Genomic DNA, 21,765 nt, shown 5'->3' with positions numbered 1-21,765 from the left:
TTGTGTGTGGCATTATTTTTCCTTTTTCTTTCTTTTCTTAAAAAAAGTTTTTTTGGAAACATTCAGTCATTGTAATTCCTAAAATGGACTTAAAAAAAAAAAAAGAATTTTTCTTCAATAGCACCAGCAAACACATAGTGAACAAAACAAGGAGATGCCTATTTTAAGGAGATGGCCTGTCGCTCCCACCAGCTGCATGCCGAAGGGAAACCTGAGGTTTTCAATTCTTCAGTGATGTGCTTCAAAATACCCCTGAGTATGGACCATACTTTCCTGTTTCTTTGCACATCTTATAGTTTTTTTTTTTAAATTAAATACTGCATTTAAAATAATACATTGTGAAAATCAGACCATCCCCTCCCTTCCCACCCCCAACTAGAGTTTGTTGTTGCTGTTTGGGATTGTGGGTGTCACCGTTGTTGCTGTTTGTTTGTTTAGTGACTTTCCTGGATTAGTTAGAGTCAATATTCTCTGTTGTGCACGGTCACTGAAGTCTTTGCTCAGTTAACTTCGTGATTAGCTAATGACTGGACATACGTGTCCTGAAATTCCTTGACCCAGTACATCTCCCAGCCTTTGCCGGGGGTGGGGGGGGTGGGGGGGTGGGGGCGGGGGCGGTTCTCTGTGCCTATTGGGACTTACTTTCAAAGTTCTCACAGACAATTCACAACTCTCCCTTAGCCTTCACTTTCTGCTTGTGCAGAAACTCGAGGCTAGCCAGAGGGGGAATATGAGGACCTTCTCAGATCTTCCCTGGGCATACTCACAGCCCAGGACATGCAGGTGGCCTTGTAGATTCCCAGGAATATGTTGAGCTTTTCAAAGCCCCCTAAAGACTTCTTATTCACCAGATTTGCCTTTTAAAATATTTTGTTCGGTCTCTTATTTGCCCAAATGTTATTGCTAGGATAGGCGCCAGTGATGTTAAAGAATTGCCATGGATTGTTTTTGGGTTTTGTTTGGTTTTATTCTTTTCTGCCAACGAGTATTTGTGATTTTTAAAAATTGAAGTATAATTGACTTAAAATGATTTATTACTTTTAGGTGTGTAACAGTGATTTGATATTTTTATACATTATAAAATGATCACAAGTCTAGTTACCATCTGTCACTATACAAAAACATTATATTATTATTATTAACTATATTCCCTATACTGTATGTTAGATCCCTGTGACTTCTTTATTTTATAACTGGAAGTCTGTACCTCTAAATCTCCATCACCTATATCACTCCTCTTCCCATCCCTCTCCCCTCTGGCAACCACTTGTTTGTTCTCTGTATCTATGACTATTTCTGTGTGTTATGTTTGTTAATTTGTTTTATTTTTGAGATTCCACATATAAGTAAAATCATACAGTATTTGTCTTTGTCTGACTTATTTCACTTAGCATAATACCCTCCAGGTCCATCCATGTTGTCACAAACGGCTGAGTGAAAAAAGAATTTCATTCTTTTCTATGGCAGAATAATATTCCATTATATATATATGTGTGTGTATATAAAATTATCACATCTCCTTTATCCGTTTATCTATTGATGGGCATTAGGTTACTTCCATATCATGACTATTTTTGTTTACTTGTTTTGACCATGCTGCATGGCTTGTGGGATCTTAGTTCCCTGAACAAGGATGGAACCCGTGCCCTCAGCGGTGACGGTGCAGAGTCCTAACCACTGGACCACCAGGGAATTCCCGTCACGGCTATGGAATTGCTGGATTGTATGGTAGCTCTATTTTCAACTCTTTGAGGAATTTCCATACTGTTCTCCATAGTGGCTGCACCAATTTACATTCCCACCAACAGTGCAGGAGGGTTCCCTTCTCTCCACACCCTCTCCAGCACTTGATATTTGTGGTCTTTTTGATAATAACCCTGGTGGGCAGGGTCGGTTCCCAACATAGCTCGCTGTGGGCTCCTGAATTTTCTGGAGCTGGTGTCGGCCTGCTGGTGGGTAGGGCTGGGTCCCAGTGTGTCTAGCTGAGGGGCCCAAAGTGTCCAGAGCTGGTGTTGGTAGCCCGGTGGGTTAGGTCAGGGCCCAGGTGATCCTGGGGCTGGTGCCTGCCTACTGGTGGGTGTGGCAGAGTCCTGGGGCTAGTGTTGGCCCACTGGTGGGTGGAGCTGGGTCCTGGGGTCTCTGGTGGGTGGGGCTGAGTCCCTGGCGGCTTGAGGCTCAAGAGGGTCCTGTGGTAGCCTGCCTGCTGGTGGGCGAGGCTGTGTTTCCACCTGGTTAGCTGTTTGGCCTGGGGCATCCCAGGACTGGTGTCCGCTGAGCAGTGGGAGGGTCTGGGTTCTGTTTCTAATAAGCTAGAGGGAGGAGTCCAAAATGGGGCTTACCGGCACCAGTGTCCTCACGGTTAGAGTGAGCTCCCGAAAATGGCTATGGCCAGTGTCTGTGTCCCCAGGGTGGCTCCCAGTTGTCTCCTGCCTCTCCAGGAGGCTCTCCAGAATTAGCAAATGAGTCCGACCCAGACTCATTTCCAGTTTCTGCTTCTGCCCTGGGTCTCGGAGCAGGTGAGATTTTGTGTGCATCCTTTAGGAGCGGAGTGGCTGTTTCCTATAGCTCTCTGGCTCTCTTGAAAGTCAGCCTCGCTGGCCTGTTGCATGCATGAATGCAATTTCGAAAAGTAGAGTCCTTCTCTTTGAAATCATGGCAAAAACAACCACTTCTTATTGCCCCAGAATTGACTTCTGACTGTGTATGCTGTGTCTTTGTTGGTCTCTTTCCACACTGGAAGGAGCAAATTCTTTTTATTAGCTCTTGAGTTTGGGGGTTTGGTTTTGGTTAGAAAAGAACAATTTGCAGACAGAGTATAGTTTAAACAAGACTCATAATTCAGAAGACAATGACTCTGGGACATTTCCTGTGCATCGTTATCAGATACTTTCTACTCTACCTCATCCACGCTCTATAATAATGTCATGCCCTCCAAGAAACGTGCTTGATGCAGTGGAGAAGATGGAAAAGAGTAAGACAAAACCCAGAAGTTATGCTGCCAGGTTTGGATGTGTGATTGAGGGCAATTTCTACAGTCTGGGTGGCTGGAAAGAAAGGGGAAAAAAAGAGAAGAGGTATAAACTCACAGGAAGCCTCAGAGCTGAAAATGCTAACATGGTAAGTAAGAGGCATAAAAGAACTTAAAATACTCTAGTGTTTGGTCTAACACTGACCGCTCCTTCACCATGAGTTTTCAACTCAGATTTTTTTTCCTTAACATATAAATCAAATGGTTAAAAAGAAGTCAATGGGAATTCATTGCTCAGAGCTTTCTCCCTTGTTCAATTTGGCTATGAGACATCCATTCATCAGAGGAAGTGATCGTGTATAAACTTGCTCTGTGCAATGGTTACATATTAGTAAACTCAAGGAGGGGGAGTTAGATTTAAAAGTTTCTAAGAAAAGTGAATGATACACAATAATGCTCTAAAATCCAAACTGAAGAAATGGAAAAATTATTAAATCCTTAATTATCAAACCTAAGGGGATATTTACACTTCAAACCCCTTTCTCTTTAAGAGTTAAGGGATTGGATGAAGGATCAGAAAACCATGTGACTTTTTTCAAAGACAGCTATAGTGATCAAAATTGAACAATAGACCTGGGGGGCAGGGCAACGAACAAGGAACTGGGAAATTTCTGTTTCTCTCCTGGACAAGTTTCAATATAATTGCTTTAAAAAAAAAAAAAAAACCTCCCAAATTTACTTCTTTATAAAAAACAATAAGAGTACTGGCAAAAATTGTCAAAACTAACTTTTGCATTATTCTGGAAATTAATCAAAGGCTTGCAACAATCCGATTTTTCCTATTTCCTTGAGAAAAATGGCTGGATCTCTGTAAGAAAGGAAGATCGTGTGGAATTTTAATTTGCCCTATTCCCACCCCCACGGTAACCTTGAAATGCAGTAGTCTTGCAATCAGCACCTGTTAACACAAGCAACCTAGCAGTCACCGGGGGATGCAGAACAGGTTTGACACTCCCCCAAAATCTCCATTCCCAAAGAACTGTCATTCTATAACCTGTCTGATAGCTCCCTAGAAACCTGCACTCACAGGGCTGGTTTTTATTTGACCTAACTCAGCACCTGCTCAGTGGAATAGCCTTTCCCCCACAAGGCTTGTCACAAACTATCCATGGGTGGCCAAGATGGTGGAGACGGAAGGCGCTGAGCTATCTCCTCCCACAGGTGCACCAATATTACAACTATTCACAGAGCAACTATCTATGAGAACAGCCTGAAGACTAGAAGAAAAGCTTTTCCACAGCTAAAGGTATAAAGAAGAAACCACAACTAGATGAGTAGGAGGGGTGCAGAACAGTATAGATAGTCAAGGCACATACCCCTAGGTGGGCGACCCACAAATGGGAGGAAAATTGCAGAGGTTCTTCCAAGAAGCAAGGGGTCTGAGCCCCACATTGGGTTCCCCAGCCTAGGGGTCCTGCACAGGGAAAATGCTCCCCCAGAACATTTGACTTTGAAGGCCAGCGAGGCTGACTTTCAAGAGAGCCAGAGAGCTATAGGAAACAGCCACTCCGCTCCTAAAGGATGCACACAAAATCTCACCTGCTCCGAGACCCAGGGCAGAAGCAGAAACTGGAAATGAGTCTGGGTCGGACTCATTTGCTAATTCTGGAGAGCCTCCTGGAGAGGCAGGAGACAACTGGGAGCCACCCTGGGGACATAGACACTGGCCATAGCCATTTTCGGGAGCTCACTCTAACCGTGAGGACACTGGTGCCGGTAAGCCCCATTTTGGACTCCTCCCTCTAGCTTATTAGAAACAGAACCCAGACCCTCCCACTGCTCAGCGGACACCAGTCCTGGGATGCCCCAGGCCAAACAGCTAACCAGGTGGAAACACAGCCTCGCCCACCAGCAGGCAGGCTACCACAGGACCCTCTTGAGCCTCAAGCCGCCAGGGACTCAGCCCCACCCACCAGAGACCCCAGGACCCAGCTCCACCCACCAGTGGGCCAACACTAGCCCCAGGACTCTGCCACACCCACCAGTAGGCAGGCACCAGCCCCAGGATCACCTGGGCCCTGACCTAACCCACCGGGCTACCAACACCAGCTCTGGACACTTTGGGCCCCTCAGCTAGACACACTGGGACCCAGCCCTACCCACCAGCAGGCCGACACCAGCTCCAGAAAATTCAGGAGCCCACAGCGAGCTATGTTGGGAACCGACCCTGCCCACCAGGGTTATTATCAAAAAGACCACAAATATCAAGTGCTGGAGAGGGTGTGGAGAGAAGGGAACCCTCCTGCACTGTTGGTGGGAATGTAAATTGGTGCAGCCACTATGGAGAACAGTATGGAAATTCCTCAAAGAGTTGAAAATAGAGCTACCATACAATCCAGCAATTCCATAGCCGTGACGGGAATTCCCTGGTGGTCCAGTGGTTAGGACTCTGCACCGTCACTGCCGAGGGCACAGGTTCCATCCCTGTTCAGGGAACTAAGATCCCACAAGCCATGCAGCATGGTCAAAACAAGTAAACAAAAATAGTCATGATATGGAAGTAACCTAATTCCCATCAATAGATAAATGGATAAAGGAGATGTGATAATTTTATATACACACACACACACACACACACACACGTATATATATAATGGAATATTATTCTGCCATGAAAAAGAATGAAATTCTTTTTTCACTCAGCCGTTTGTGACAACATGGATGGACCTGGAGGGTATTATGCTAAGTGAAATAAGTCAGACAAAGACAAATACTGTATGATTTTACTTATGTGGAATCTCAAAAATAAAACAAATTAACAAACATAACACACAGAAATAGTCATAGATACAGAGAACAAACAGGTGGTTGCCAGAGGGGAGAGGGATGGGAAGAGGAGTGATATAGGTGATGGAGATTAAGAGGTACAGACTTACAGTTGTTAGGTGTGGGTTTCAGAAATTATAACACAGATGATGAAATCTACCTGTTGTCCCACCTTTCAGCGATAACCAGTGTTAGCATTTTTGTGTATACTCCTCTTGATTTTCCCCCATATGTAATATATATATATATATATATATATATATATAATATCAAGTTACATTTTTAACCTAATGTATCCTGATCATTTTTTCCATATGAATACATAGAGATTTTATGTTAAAAAACCCAAACAGTTGTTTAGTATTCCATATTATACAAAAGTCCTAATTTATTTAATTCTCTTAATAGATCATTGGGTTGTTTAGTTTTTCACTGTTGCAAACAATGTTTCTATCGACCTTTACAACCTATACATAAATGTCTACGCATCTGGGTCAGAACAGATTTTGGTGTTTAGTTACCTCCAAGTGCTATCCCCTTCATGTTATGTCAATTTACACTATTACCAACAACGTGAGAGAGAAGCTATATCCCCCATCTTAATCAAATGCTGAGTATTTTAGAAAAATTTTTTCCAGTTTCATAATGAGAAAATAATGTCTCATTGTGGTTTAGTTTATATTTCTTTTAATTATTAGGGAGATTGGGCATCTTTCATAAATTCATTCGTCTTTTGTGTATCTTATGTGAAATGACTATTATGTACCTTATCTAGGATTATTTGTTTATTAAATAGTATAGATTGAAAATATTTTTTCACATTTTGGTTCTTGGACTTCTGTTTCTGGTGTTTTTAGGCATATAAAAGGTTTACATTTTAATATAGTCTAGTTTATTTTTCCATTTGGTCTCTGGGTTTCATGTTATACTCTGAAAAAGTCAAGTTTTCTTCATGTATTTTCTTCCAGAGTCTTAACAGTTTCATTTTTAATAATTGTCCCAACTAAAATTTATCTTAGTCTAAGGAGTGTGAGGTAGGGATTCACTTTTACTGTTTTCCCAAATGATTTGCCAGGTGACTCACTTCTATCATTGAATAGTTTTACCTTTTCCCAATTTATAGATAATGCAACTTTTTATTAAAAGAAATTTCTTTATATACTTTAGTCTTGGTTATATTTTATTTATCAGTCTATTTTGACAGAGTTATCAATTATTGTTGCTACTAAAATCTAGTAGAATTACCAGTTCATTACCAAGCTTGATCCAGGTTTTGTGTGACCTGAAGTTTTAAGAAAAAGAATACAAAATTATGAAAATTAGTACAAAAGAGAATATTTATTTAGAAAGAGAAAAAATCATCACAAATTAGAGTTTTAGAAGATGATAAATGCTGCAAACATCATAATATCAGGAAAAAGCATTCTTTCTTTTTTTTTTTGAGTAGTCATTTTATTTTATTTTATTTTTTACATCTTTATTGGAGTTTAATTGCTTTACAATGGTGTGTCAGTTTCTGCTTTATAACAAAGTGAATCAGTTATACATATACATATGTTCCCAAATCTCTTCCCTCTTGTGTCTCCCTCCCTACCACCCTCCCTATCCCACCCCTCTAGGTGGTCACAAAGCACCTAGCTGATCTCCCTGTGCTATGCGGCTGCTTCCCACTAGCTATCTAATCATTGTCTCTGATCTTTCTATATTTCTCCTACTTTTTTGGCTGCATCCTCTGATTGTCTCTTCATATCAAAGAATTTTATAATTTAATTTTCTGTAGAGAGAAGGAAAAAATCAGTTTTTTTCTCTCATGTATAGATGAAATTTATTTTTATGATTGAAACATTTTTATAATTGAGGTTTATAATTTTTTAGGAATTTATTTATTTATTTTAAAATTTATTTTATTGAGGTGACAGTGATTTATAACATTATATAGGTTTCATGTGTACAACATTATATTTCTACTTCTGTGTACACTACAGTGTGCTCATTACCAAAAATTTAGTTTCCATCATTGATGTACAGTTGATCCCCTTTACCCATTTCACCTTCTCCACCTCCCCACTTTGGTAACCACTACTATGTTCTTTGTATCTATTTTTATTTATTGTTTGTTTATTCTTTTTTTGTATTCCACGTATGAGTGAAATCATACAGTATTTGTCTTTCTCCATCTGACTTATTTCACTTAGCATAATAACCTCAATGTCCATCCATATTGTTGCAGATGGCAAGATTTCATCTTTTTATGGCTGAGTAGTATTCCATTGTATTTATTACCACATCTTCTTTATCCACATATACACTGATGGGCACTTAGGTTGTTTCCATATCTTGGCTACTGTAAATAATGCTGCAATGAACATAGGGGTGCATATATCTTTTTGAAGTAGTGTTTTTGTATTCTCTGGATAATGTCCAGAAGTTGGTTAGCTGGATCATTTGGGGTAATTCCGTTCTGAGATTTTTGAGGAATCTCCGTAGTGTTGAAGTTCATAATTTTTTATGATGGAAATGAAATTTCTTTCAGCTTCACAGCTTGTCATTAGTAACATCGTGTAAATTGGGGGAAGCTTCAAGTTTGGCTTTTCAATGTCCATAAACCTCTATAAAGTTTCTGTAATATATGAGCTATAAGGGCATTTTAAGGTGTTTTTTTTTTTTCAGTGACTAATGTATTCTTTGAAATTTTTTTTTAAAATTTATTTTATTTATTTTTGGCTCCATTGGGTCTTTGTTGCTGCACACGGGCTTTCTCTAGTTGTGGCGAGCGGGGGCCACTCTTCGTTGCGGTGCGCAGGCTTCTCATTGTGGTGGCTTCTCTTGTTGCGGAGCATGGGCTCTAAGCACGTGGGCTTCACTAGTTGTGGCACGTGGGCTCAGTAGTTGTGGTGCATGGGCTTAGTTGCTCTGCGGTATGTGGGATCTTCCCAGACCAGGGCTTGAACCTGTGTCCCCTGCATTGGCAGGTGGATTCTTAACCACTGCGCCACCAGGGAAGCCCAACTAATTGGTTTCTGATGTTGTTGTAGTCGCCTTGCACCTCCACGTCCTGAATCTGAGGGAGCTGGCATAATAGACAGTAGAAATATTCTTAGCAGCCATTCCTATACCGAGATGGCTAACGATGAGTTTAAGTATACATCAAAATGACTGAATACCACATAAATATATCCAAATAAACCTAAACTAAATGAATCTTCAAGTCAAGTTCCTCTTACTTGGCTCCCCAAAACCATTATGTCCGCTCTGGTACCATTCATCACAAGAGAAAGTGGGATGAAGAGGAAGTTGGAATGAAAAGAGACAGAGGTCCTAACTGATGGTGGTTAAAACACCCTACATTTGAAGTTTTCACAAAAACATATGGCCATATGGATACATTGCTAGACCCCTCCCAGGACCTTGAAAGTATCCATGCAAGGGTGAGGCTCTGAAGTTTAAGTTTATTAGCTTCATAGCAGGTCTATCTCTGTACATTACTCTCCTTTTCCATAAATCTCCAAGATGTTCTCATTTGTTTAATTCTTTATAAAAGCTTTAGAATAATTTTGTCCAAGTCACAGGAATCTTATTTGGTATTTTGGTTAGTGCATCAGTCAATGGAGGGAAACCATGCAATAATGTGAATGGGGAAAGTTTAATATAAATAGCTATTATCTACAACAGAGGATTGGAGTAATAAGGAATTGGCTAGTAAGAAGTGAATCGAACTCAAAGAAATTTAGAAATAGCAGATATAAGGAGCAGCCACTACTCCTATAGCTGAGAGAGATGCCCAAGGAAGAGCCCCCCAGGCTGAAATCCAGAATGTTAGTCTCATGCACAATGTTAGCTTTTTATTTGAATAATATATTTGATCACGTTAAGAAAGTACCTTTTGATTCCCACTTTTCTAATTAAAAAAACAATTGATATTGGATGTTACAAATGTCTTTTCATCATTTATTGAGGCGATGAACTGTATTTCTCCTTTGACCTTTAAACATGATGATTTGCTGATATATATATTTTAACATCTTTATTGGAGTATAATTGCTTTACAATGGTGTGTTAGTTTCTGCTTTATAACAAAGTGAATTAGTTATACATATACATATGTTCCCGTATCTCTTCCCTCTTGCGTCTCCCTCCTTCCCATCCTCCCTATCCCACCCCTCCAGGCAGTCACAAAGCACCGAGCTGATCTCCCTGTGATTTGTTGAGATTGAACTAACTTTGCATTGCCAGACTGAACTGCCCTTGATCGTGGGGTTGTGGTCTTTTCAAATATTGTTTGATTTTATTTTCTAATACTTTATTTAGGATTTTTGTGTCAATACTTATGAGACACATTGGGATACAATTTTCTGTTAAATTTTGAAATCAGTGTTACATGGTTTTGTACAAATAATTAGAAAGTTTTCCACTTTTTCCCCTGGAAATGTTAACAAACATTTAAATATTTGTTCCATGAAGACTGGAAAGACTTCGCCTGTAAAACTCTCTAGTCTCTGTGCTTTGGGGGATGTTTAGCCTTAGGCAACTTTAAAAACATTTTCCAGGGTTATAAGTTTCTTTAGATTATCTCTTTTTTCTTGAGTTATTTTTGGTAATTTGCATCTTTCTCAAAAGTCATGAATTTCTTCTGGATTTCCAGACTTCTTAATAAGAAGTTTAAATTACCTTACCCTTGGTAGTTATTTTTACTTTCTCATTCTTTTCTTTTCTTTTTTTTATTGAAGTTTAGTTGATTTACAATGTTGTCTTAATTACTGCTGTATAGCAAAGTGACTCAGTTATACATATATACATTTGTTTTCATGTTCTTTTCCATTATGGTTTATCACAGGATATTGAATATAGTTTCCTGTGCTATACAGTACTTTCTCATTCTTAATTTTGTGTATTTGTACTTTTAATTTACAATTTTATTACATTGATATCAGAGAATGTTATCTGTACTCTTTCTACTTTTGGAATTTATTGACTTTTTCTCTGTGCCAGTATAGGACTGATTTTTGTAAATATTTCAGGGGCAAATGATTTAAACTCTTTGCTATAGGATATTCCTTTTTGGCATTAAATCAGCTAAATGTTTTTGGGAGCAGGCCACATTCTTTCAAGTCCACACACTTTCTAGCTGAAAATATGGTCCCAAGACCATCAGCACCCACTTGGCCAGGGAGCTTGTCAGAAACGCAGAATCTCAAGCCCTATCCCAGACTTAATGAATCAAGCTCTATTTTAACAAGATCCACTGGTCATCCGTGTGCACATTAAAATTCTAGAGCATTTCATACTTCATATAAAACACTTAAAATGAACATACTCCAAGTTTGTTATTTATAAATGTTGCCCTTTTTATTTTTAATGTTGCCCTTTTAAAATGAATTGAATCTATTATTAAAATCTAACAAAAAGTAAGTTTTGTAAGGCACTGGATAGGATAGAATTATAGCTGAGGCTGGCCCCTGGCCATGTTCTGACATCATCCTTTCTTCCATTTGCCCTGCCGTCCTCATCCTCCCTCCCATTGCTGGGGAACTGATTAGGACCCAAGGATTTTGGCTCTGCAGACCTGGGGGACACGGTCACACCCACGATGCAAAATCAAGTGTAAGAACAATGTTTTTGTTTGTATGTTTTTCTGGGAAGTTCAGGCTTGAGCTCAAGCCAGCAGGCAGCAGTGCCAGACCTTGTGCCAAGTGCTAGCAGCAACAGAAAGAAACAAGAAGCACATTCTTTTCTCCCTGCAGCCCAGCAACCCCAGGAAACCTTAGGAAGTGGGGGGCAAGGAACGACCAGCAACCTGGGAGCCACCGAGGAGCTTAAAGAGTTAAGACTGGGCCCAGGTCAAGCCAGCAGTAGGAGGCATCTCAGGAATTAGTGCCTTTCAGATGTAATTCATCAGAAGTTCTTACATCCTCATCATGCCAGGCCTCAAGGACTTTTCTTAAGGGAATTGTCCAACGTCTAAAACAGGGCAAGAGTTGTAGGTTTCCTAGGCTATTGCATTTCTTTTTGTGGAACTAACTCTCGAGATATCTCTGGCAGAGGAGAATTTCAAACCGAGCAAGGAGGGGACAGAGCACGGCAGCCCATCCTTACAGGGCCTGTCCAGTTACCCCATCCAGCAGCAGCATCATGTACAGCGCCAGAAGCACTTCAGCAAAGGTGTAACTCTCGTTTATCTCAGAAGAAAATGCTGATTATTGGTCTAATCAATAGTCTGGATGAGCCTGAATTCTCATATGGATAAAGCTTGGCGTGAAAAATCTACTTAATTGATGCATTTGAGAAATTGGCAATGCCTTGTTCCACAGTCATCTGAAATGTTCTGAAAGTAGGTTTTGACTAATGTAACCCCTTTAAGTTCTTATCAACTAGACAGGTGTTTCTTGGATTGATTTATAGTCATAGCTTTCTGAAATCAGGGGGTTGCCTTAGACTGAATTAGGTCACCTGTACCATTGAGGTCACTAAATGGACTCCTGTGACAGCGTTCCAGATTCTAGATCAGGCCCTCCGCATAGAGCTTTCTTCCTCCTCTCTCCCCTTCCCCTTCCTCTTTCCCTCTCTTGTCTTCCACCTCTCCCTCTACTTTCCATTCCTCCCTGGACTATGTCTGGGAGCCCCAGTAGCATCAATAAATCAACTCTCCAATAGACCTCTACGATGCACCATGCACGGTGCTGGGCACTGTGGAGGATGCAGAGATGACCACAGCCTGTGTTTGTCCTTGATGAACTTATACCTTAGCTAGAGTAACGAGAATATCCACCCATAAAGATGACCTCACATAGTGCATACTATGCTGTGTATATAAACACTATAGGATAAATTCAGAACAGGGAGACATCAGCATTGTCTCAGATGGTCAGGGGAAAAGACTTTCCAGGGCAGTTGGGACTTGAAGAATAATCAGGAATCAATAGCTAAGATAGTCTTACTGATGATTCTTAAAGAAAAACAAGTTTTGTTGTGCCTTGGACTAGTTCCTTCTGAACCTATATTTTTTTTAAGTTCTCTATTGTCCAAAGTGAAATATTGAATTTCTGGAACAGATTTTGACGCTAGAAGGTCAAGCACTCCCATTTTTTGTCATAGGCTGTTTTTCCTACACTTGTCCTCTCCGGGTTATCTAATTACTGACACACAACCACTGGCTCAGTTAAATTTCTTTAGGTTACCCTGTTAATGCGATCGCCCTAAGTACACATTTTGGCAGCTGCACCTGGTATTATTCCTGTCTTTGAGGTCATCAGGAAAAGCAAATATCTTTTGTTAACAGTCATTTCATTTTTCTTGCCTTAGTAGCATCATCCTGAAATGAGGAAACTCCTTTTTGGTGACAGTTCTGTCGGAGATAAAACTTAGATCTATGCGAATATTTGGTGTGATGGAGAGTCACAAAGAAAAAAGTGAACTTTCTCCCTCGTGTGAAGCTTTTGGGCTCTCCTGGTGTGGGTTTGCATTCTATGTTGACTGGATGGTTGGAAACCCCCACCTGGAATTTGCAGCAATTTTCTACCTCCAGGCCAATAGACCATTCTTTGTTTTAGTTAACCTAATCTCTCACTGTGTATGGATTTTATTTTTTTTATTTCAAAAAATTTTTATTGGAGTATAGTTGATTTACAATGTTGTGTTCGTTTCAGGTGTACAGTAAAGTGAATCAGTTATACATATACATATATGCACTCTTTTTTAGAGTCTTTTCCCATATAGGCTGTTACGGTGTGTATATGTCAATCCCAATCTCCCAGTTCATCCCTCCCCGCTTTTCCCCCACTGGTAATTGTAAGTTTGTTTTCTGTATGGATTTTAAATGGTGAGTAACAAAAGTAAAACTCCTTATATTCATTTTAATTGGGAAACACGATTAAATTAGTCTTTCAAGTCAAGGCTCTTTTTCCTTTTGCTGCCTCGGTGCTGCTGACTAAGGGGTAAGGCGTCAGTGTTGGCCATCGTGGACTTTGCTGACCAGGGACGATTTTTAGGGCCTGAGGACGGGAAGCATTTTCTAGATAGCGGGGGAGGGAAAGCTCTGTCCTCCTGGGCCTCTGTGTCCCTCCTTGCTTATCTTGCTCGGGGTTGCTTTTTCCCCTTTTGAGTTCTCTTGAATAATATTATTGTTTATCTTTAGTGCTCTCCTCCCTGCTTTGACCAGTGTCCTCCCTGTTTGCTGAATAATGTTTCACATTTTCCTGAGGTCAGCATCTGGCTGGCCAGCCAGGAAACTCAGTGGCAGAAAGCACCAAAACAGCCTTTTCTCTAAGCGGCCTTAAAACACAGCTCGAGGGGACTGAAGTTCTAAAGCTGAGGGAGAACTGAGGTTGACCACAAATTCTGGTTGCCATGGATGTGGAGCTTCACTTGTTTTTCTAATTGTGTGTGTGTGTGTGTGTGTGTGTGTGTGTGTGAGAGAGAGAGAGAGAGAGAGAGAGACTGTAGGTGTCTGTGTGTAGGGCTGTCTTTTACATCCAAGTTGCATTCATTCATTCATTCTCACCTTCTCTTTTTTTATGGTTTCAAAGTATTTTTTTTTCTATTACTCCTACCATTAAAATAAAACCAGAACTGTTGTTCACGCAGTGCACAGTGGTATGGCTATGATGACTGTCAAATGTGGAAATGCTTTTGGACCTGATGGCAAATAACTGTTACCACAAATCCGCTCCCCCCGCCAGTGCCGCCCGAATGCTCCTCTGCTGCCAGGGGGTCCCCCAGCCTCCACACAGTCCAGCTACTGGCAGGTTCACCCCTGGCATAGGCGGGACAGGATCCCCTGGGGCCCTAGGGCCCTGTACCCCTGCCTGCATCCACTCTGCTTAGTTGGTGCCGTCTATGCTAAACCAGGTATTACATATTTGGTTATCAGCTCCTGAAAATAACTGAACTTAACCCAGACAGTGCATGGTTATCCACTCAGTCTTAGTCCTGGAATTTATTTGTTTATTTTAAAAAAATTAATTAATTAATTTATTTTTGGCTGCGTTGGGTCTTCATTGCTGCGTGTGGGCTTTCTCTAGCTGCGGTGAGCGGGGGCTGCTCTTTGCTGCGGCGCGTGGGCTTCTCCTTGCGGTGGCTTCTCTTGTTGCAGAGCATGGGCTCTAGGCATACGGGCTTCAGTAGTTGTGGCATGTGGGCTTCAGTAGTTGTGGTGCACGGACTTAGTTGCTCTGTGGCATGTGGGATCTTCCCGGACCAGGGCTTGAACCCGTGTCCACTGCATTGGCAGGAGGATTCTTAACCACTGTGCCAACAGGGAAGTCCCAGTCCTGGAATTTAGCCGAGATTTGTGAAGGAAGCTCAAGAAGTCCCTGAACAGTGAGGATAGATCCCTCAAAGTCTAGGCACTAATGATCACACACTTTCCTCATAAGGAAGAACTTTATGATAACTTAGATGGCCACAATCCAGACCCAGCTATCTTGCTGAAGTGTGAGCTTCCTGTCACTAGAAGCAGACTTGAATGTCCTCCAAGGCCCCTTCCAAACAAGCGATATTTAAAAAATCATAAACCTTGCAAACTCTTTCACAAAATGCATACCTCTCATGTTACATGAGATTCATAGGCATTAAATAAGTGAAGAACCAGGTGCTACCTTAAGGCCTCTGTTTGCCTGTCCTGGGTTTAGGCATATGGTGGCCGCAAGAGTCAAGAGAATACAGTGTAAGTCTGCAATTATGGGACTTTATCTTGGAGCGCGGCTCATCCATGGCCACCCAGAGAACGTGGGATGAAACGACAAGCCTGTGTGTGGGATTACCAGGATGTTTAGGAGGGAAGTGGTTTGATTTGGGGAATAAGCAGTTGAGCTTCGTAAGTACAATGATGACAATGACGGGGGGATTTATTTTCTGGGCTAAAACTGAAATGGAAGGCATCCCTAGTCTCCTGAAACTGATATAGGGCAGCAGCAGCTGCAAGACACCCCAGAGAGACATCAGCTCCCTAGTTCTTCGGGCTCTCCAGAGTTTGGAATCCGGATGCAGAGGTTCTGGTAGCCCAAGGTACGTCCTTTGAAGAAGGTTGGAGGTGAGAGCCATTGGCAGTGAAGGAGACAGAAGTTGGGAGACAGGTCCACAGAACTGGTCAGAGAGACTCCAGGGGAACCAGGCAGGACATCGGCATGCCTCCTGCAAAGAGGCCTCGCAAGGCAGCTGACTTGGTTGTGCTTCTGTTTTCTCCTCTGTAAAGTGGAGATTATAATATTTCCCCCTGTATCTTTTGCTAGCAATTGTGAGTTATGTGTTTGGCCGTGACAAGTGTCAGTATGATTTTTACTAGGAGCCCGGGAAGCAAAGTGACTCCTGGGAAAGGGAAACATCCTGGGGTCCTGCAGCCATGAGACCCCCTGGAACGCCCACATGCTCTCTGGCCATGTTAGGTTGGGCTGGATTGTATACCTTTCTTAAGGTAAAAAAATCAAATCCCGGGACTTCCCTGGTGGTCCAGTGGTAAAGAGTCAGCTAGAGCCCATGTACCACAAACTACAGAGCCCATGTGCCCTGGAGCCTGCGCATCACAACCAAAGAGAGAAAATCCACACACCACAACTAGAGAGAAGCCTGCGTGCCGCAACAAAAGACCCTACATGCCTCAGAATAGATCCCACGTGCTGCAGCTAAGACCTGACACAGCCAAAAATAAATTAAATAAATAAGAAATCTTAAAAAAAAACAATCTGAGGAAAATTGAAAGAACAGAATTATTAACACCCATATACTGGTCTTCTACATTCACCAGTTGTTAACATCTTCACACACACACACACACACACACACACACACTTTCCTTTCCTTTTGTAAGCCATCCAAAGGTAGTATGCAGGTATCATGACATTTCACTTCTATATGATTCCAAATAATGGATTTCTCGTAAACAAAGACATTTTCACTTTCCTAACCAATAATCATAATATTTCCACATCTAAAGAAACCGTTAATTCAATAATATGCAACACATAGTCAATTATCAAATTTCTTAAATCGTTTCCAGAATATCATTAGAGTCAAAGTTAATGCCTTGCATTTGCCTGCTGTGTTTCTTTAGTAGACGTCACTCTAGAGCAGCCTCCCCTTTTCCCTCTGTTCTTTTGTATTGAATCTTGGAAGTGTCCAGGCCAGATGTTCTGCAAAGCGCTCCATGGGTTCCTATCACTGTTTCCATGTTAGGTGGTACTTCTGAGTCAGTCCTTCTAGTCCTGGTCTTATGAGTCATGGGGTTGCCTTTGATGTTTTAGCCTGAGAACCTTACTGGATGTTTAGGGTAAGCACTTAGAGAACTGAGTTTATTTTTATACACATTTGAAGACCCAACCTCATTAATATGCCTCCGAAGGACTCCAGGTTCATTCAGTTCCTACTTATCACCATCTTAACCTATGTTTCTACAAAATCAGTCATACTCGACATACTGCGACCTCTGGGATCATTTCTAAAATGTGAAGCAGAAAAGAAACAGGGGTGTTTGATTCATTTCTCCTCTGCAGTGATGATGTGGACTCACACTCAAGGCATCAAAAGTAAAGTGGATGTTGAATGCAGATTTGGAAGAAGAGGATTTGTTTTTTCTGTCTTGGGTTTTTGCCCACAACAGACTGACATACCATAGGTTGTAAATTGGGCTAAGACTTTGAGTTGTGACATGTCAGGTGAATAGAGTGGATGGAAAAGTGGGTTATCACTGCCACATGCCACTCCAATATTTATACAGATCCTCATTTCCCCAAAAATCTATAATTATGGAGACCAAAGGATCATTTTGCAGATGAGGAAATGGAGGCCCAGAGAGAAAAGTGATGTGACCGATGACACCCAGCTTGCTCCTGGGCAGACCCGTGATTAAAACCTGTCTCCCAAGTCCAGCCCTATGCTTTGTCTATTTTCTATAATGATGGAGTCGTTAGATTTTGTTTTCAGATGCTCGAGGAAACAGTTTTGAAACGGCAAGTGATAGGGAAGAAGAGAACATGATTAATTAAGCAGACATGAGAGACTCTCATAACTTTTGAAATCAGAGCACAGTGTTCCACTGCCATATCCTTGAATCTTGAAACAGGGCAAGTGTGGCATTCTCTAAGAAAAGGCAGAGCCCCTTGCTTCTTGAAAACTCTTTCCTCTTTCGTCTGCCAAAATCATACTCTTTTAACCTTCAGAGTTTGACTCAAGATACTATGTGTTTGGGGGTAAGTAACTTTTTCTTGGGTTGTCATAATGGATTGTTTGTCTTTCAGATTGAAAACTGAATCACTTTTGGAATCACGTCTTTCTTTTATAGGCATTTTCCTTCTGAAGTAATTTTGCAAAAATCTCTCTCTTCCTCCTCCACAGGCGTATAAATACTCTTCGCAATTACCAGGTGCCTGTCTTCACGTGCCTATTGCAGAGAGAGTTTTCAGAAGTTCCAATTATATACCAAATTTCAGATCATGGCCTAGATTGTACTTTGATCTTAAAAACAGAATTTAAGGTAAATTTTCTCAACCAAGTTGCATGTATTGCTGTGGTTTTATTTTTTTGTGCACAAAATATATTTGTTCACCTAGGTCTCCTTTTTTCATTCTTAAAAAAAAAAGTATCTTCAGTTCCCTATAGAAAGGAAGGGAGGGAGGAAAAGAAAGAAAGAAAGAAAGAAAGAGAAAAAGAGAGGAAGAGAGGAAGAGAGGAAGGGAGGAAAGGAGGAAGGAAAAGGAAATTTATCATCAGCCACTTGCACTTGGTCACAGTTCAATTTTTTTCGTCCATTGTGTTGGCTAAGGATTTTTCATGCTTTTTTCAATGAACATGAAAACCTCCTCCTGAAGCAGTAAAGGAAGGGAGAGTTCCTTTACAGTAAAATGCACATCTGTATCAGATATTTCGGCAGCAAGTAGCAGAAACAGACAAAAAATAAGCCTTCAGACTGCCTTAAATAATAAAATCTATGGCTTATATAATAAGAAATCTAAAAATGGGGTGGCCTTCAGGGTGCATTGACTTTGTGACTCAATGATATCATTAGGGACTCAGGCTCCTCCCATCTCACTATTCTGCCAATGACAGTATAAACTTTGTTCTAAGGCTGGATGTTCTGGGGATCAAAGTATACTTGTCAGTTGCAATTGGAGGTATAAGAGTCCTTGTTCAGGTTTAGTTTGAAAGAGTGATCATCTTTTCCTATGGTTCTCTCTAGTGGCAGGAAGATTTCCCAGAAGATCCCAGGACAAGTCCCTTCATTTCATATTAACCTGATTTGAGTCATGTGCCCATTTCTGAACCAATTCTCATCACAAGGGGAGCTTCATGCTTAGACCTAGTACATGTCGTATGGTGGGTTCCCCAGGAAGCAAACTCTGAGACAGTTTGTGTGCAGGAGGTTTACTGGAGGGTGTCCTCGAATGAACATTTGTTGGGGAGTGAAGGAAGTAGGACTGGGCAAAGGAAGGGGTTAAACAAAAAACTCAGCCAACTCCATGGGGAACTCTTGAGCTGAGGCAGCCCTGCAGAGTTGTCCTTCTTTGCATTAAGACTGCCTGGCTTTATACTTACTCTGTGACCATTCCCTGGATGTGAGCTGACTCACATCCATAGCATGTGGCCTTGGGGAGAGTGGCTTTCTTTGGCTTGCCCTTTCCAGGGCAATGACCAGAGAGGGACTCGGCTGAGAGCCATCAATTCCCAGCACACCTAGCGGCTGGGGGGATGAGCGTTTCAGTCCCGGAGGGGGGATCTGGACAGCACAGCACAGCATACGTTACACTTCATTCAGCTCTTGAACCACTTGGATGCACCTTTTTGGTATAATATGTTCTGGGAATAGCTCCTTCAGGATTCTGATTAGTCTGTGTTCCCAGGGAACTTATAAAAGGAAGGTTACCAGTCAGCATGAATTGCTGCCCCTTTGAGGGTTGAAGGGGTTGAATTAAGTCAACTTGCCAACAAGTGGCTGGTTAGTCTCGTCAGAGGATTGCCCTACTGCGCTTCACTTCCATCTGCAATAGTAGTCAGGTTGGGAAAGAATATCAGAATTTGGAGTACCACCAAATTAGCAGGGAGTTAACTATATTTTTTTCCTCAGGTATCGCCAGCCTGATCTCATTCAGTCAAAATGCAAAAGTACGCATTATGGAATAGATAGAGAGAGACCCAGGAAAATCCTTCTAGCTCTGCCTTGAGGAGCAGAAAAGAACTCCTAAAACTCAGAGATTGAGGAAATCACTCTTTTTTTTCCCCTCCCCTTTTTCTCCATTCACTTTCACCCCAGGCCCCAGGCAGTTTTGTGGTGGGAGCAGTGGTAGCAAAGCAGCCCCTGTGGAAAACTGCAGAAGCCAGACTTCTGAGCAGGGGGACAGTGGAGCTGCAGTTATAAGAGGCAGGACCAAGCCACCTCTCCCTTCTTTTTTTTTTTTTTTCTTCACTTTCTGTCTCTGGCCTCTTGTCATTTGGACCCCAGATGTGACTCAATCACAGAAGCGAGTGACATTTGGCTGATGGACTGAAAAAAGGAGACTCAAGGAACCAGACAGTGCTGGGAGATAGCGGAGAAGGGAGAGGTCAGGAAATGGATCCCATAAAATTGTTTGTCTTTCTGGGCTGGTCTCCAACCTGTGCTGGTCTCCAACATGTTCAACCTCTGCTCCTAATTAGCCTTCCAAAGACTGTGAGAACTGAGCTAACAGACCTCTTCCCTTGTTCCAGATTAATCACTGGGTGACATACTTACAGGACACATCTCAATAGCACTTAAAGCCTTTGAAATCTGAATTGATGTTGTAACCACAACACACAGAAAGTGAGCTGGAACTTATGACTTGAACTTAACCAGGTCAAATGCTGCTAAAACAGAACCATCAACATTCTCTCATATGATTTAAACAAGACCCAGAGTCTTATAAAGTATTTACAATGGTGTGTTAGTTTCTGCTTTATAACAAAGTGAATCAGCTATACATATACATATATCCCCATACCTCTTCCCTCTTGGAGACGCAAGAGGGAAGACATATGGGGATATATGTATATGTATAGCTGATACACTTTGTTATAAAGCAGAAACTAACACACCATTGTAAAGCAATTATACTCCAATAAAGACGTTAAAAAAAAAAAAAAAGAAATGTCCTGGATACAATCCAGAATTACTTGGTATATGGAGAACTATGAAATTCTCAACTTGTTTTGGAAAGGACAATCAACAGATGCCAATGATGAGATAATACAAATGTTGGGATTATTTGACAGACTTTAAAGCAGGTATTATAAATATACTCAAAGGAGCAATCATGAGTGCTTTTTGAAACAAAGTTAAAATGGAAAGTTAAAAATAGAAATAGAAGACATAGAAAAGAACCAAATGAAAATATTAGAACTGAAAAACACAATAACTAAAATTAAAAATCCACTGAAAGGACTCAATAACAGAATGAAGAACAGGGCAAAGAAATAGTGAATCCGATGCCAGATCAATGGAAATTATCCAATCTGAACAACAGAGAGAAAAAAGATTGAAATAAAATAAAGAACAGAACCTCAGAGTCCAATGGAACAACAGCAAAAGGTCTAGTATTTGTGTCATCAGACTCCCAGAAGGAGACAAGAAAATGTGGTGCTGAAAAAATGTTTGAAGAAATAATGTTTAAAAACTTAACACATTTTGAGAAAGACACATACCTACAAAGTTAAGAAGTGGAGCAAACTCCAAACAGGACAAAATCAGAGGAATTTATGGCTAAATACATCACAAATTTCTGAAACATCGAAGACAAAGAAAAATTCTAGAAACAGCTAGAGAGAAACAGTGACTTTTTAAAAATTTTAATTTTATTGGAGTATAGTTGATTTACAATGTTGTGTTAGTTTAAGGTGTACAGCAAAATGATTCAGTTATACATATACATATATTCGTTCTCTTTTAGATTCTTTTCTCTTGTAGGTTATCACAGAATACTGAGTAGAGTTCCCTGTGCTATACAGTAGGTCTTTGTTGGTTATCTATCTTA

General features: G+C 41.0%; 1 protein-coding gene and 1 non-coding gene across 7 annotated transcripts in view; both read left to right on the top strand.

Annotated features, from left to right (window-relative positions):
• The first annotated feature begins 619 nt into the window (after positions 1-619).
• Positions 620-21,765, top strand: part of LOC111163420 (uncharacterized) — a 423,524-nt gene continuing 402,378 nt past the window's right edge. For all 6 annotated transcript variants that reach the window (XR_016395145.1, XR_016395143.1, XR_016395144.1 and 3 more), the window contains exon 1: positions 620-21,765. This exon is cut by the window's right edge. The gene's annotated coding sequence lies outside the window, so the exon portion shown is untranslated.
• On the top strand, positions 5,392-5,464 carry TRNAD-GUC (transfer RNA aspartic acid (anticodon GUC)). The gene has a single exon. It is a non-coding gene; the product is annotated as a tRNA-Asp (tRNA).

Source organism: Delphinapterus leucas, chromosome 12, assembly GCF_059928025.1.
Source record: "Delphinapterus leucas isolate spDelLeu-1000000601 "Yukka" chromosome 12, BTC_Dleu_Yukka2, whole genome shotgun sequence".
In the NCBI taxonomy this organism is placed as follows: domain Eukaryota; kingdom Metazoa; phylum Chordata; class Mammalia; order Artiodactyla; family Monodontidae; genus Delphinapterus; species Delphinapterus leucas.
The sequence above is the reverse complement of the archived record's forward strand: the minus strand, read 5'-3'. Positions and strand labels throughout refer to the sequence as shown.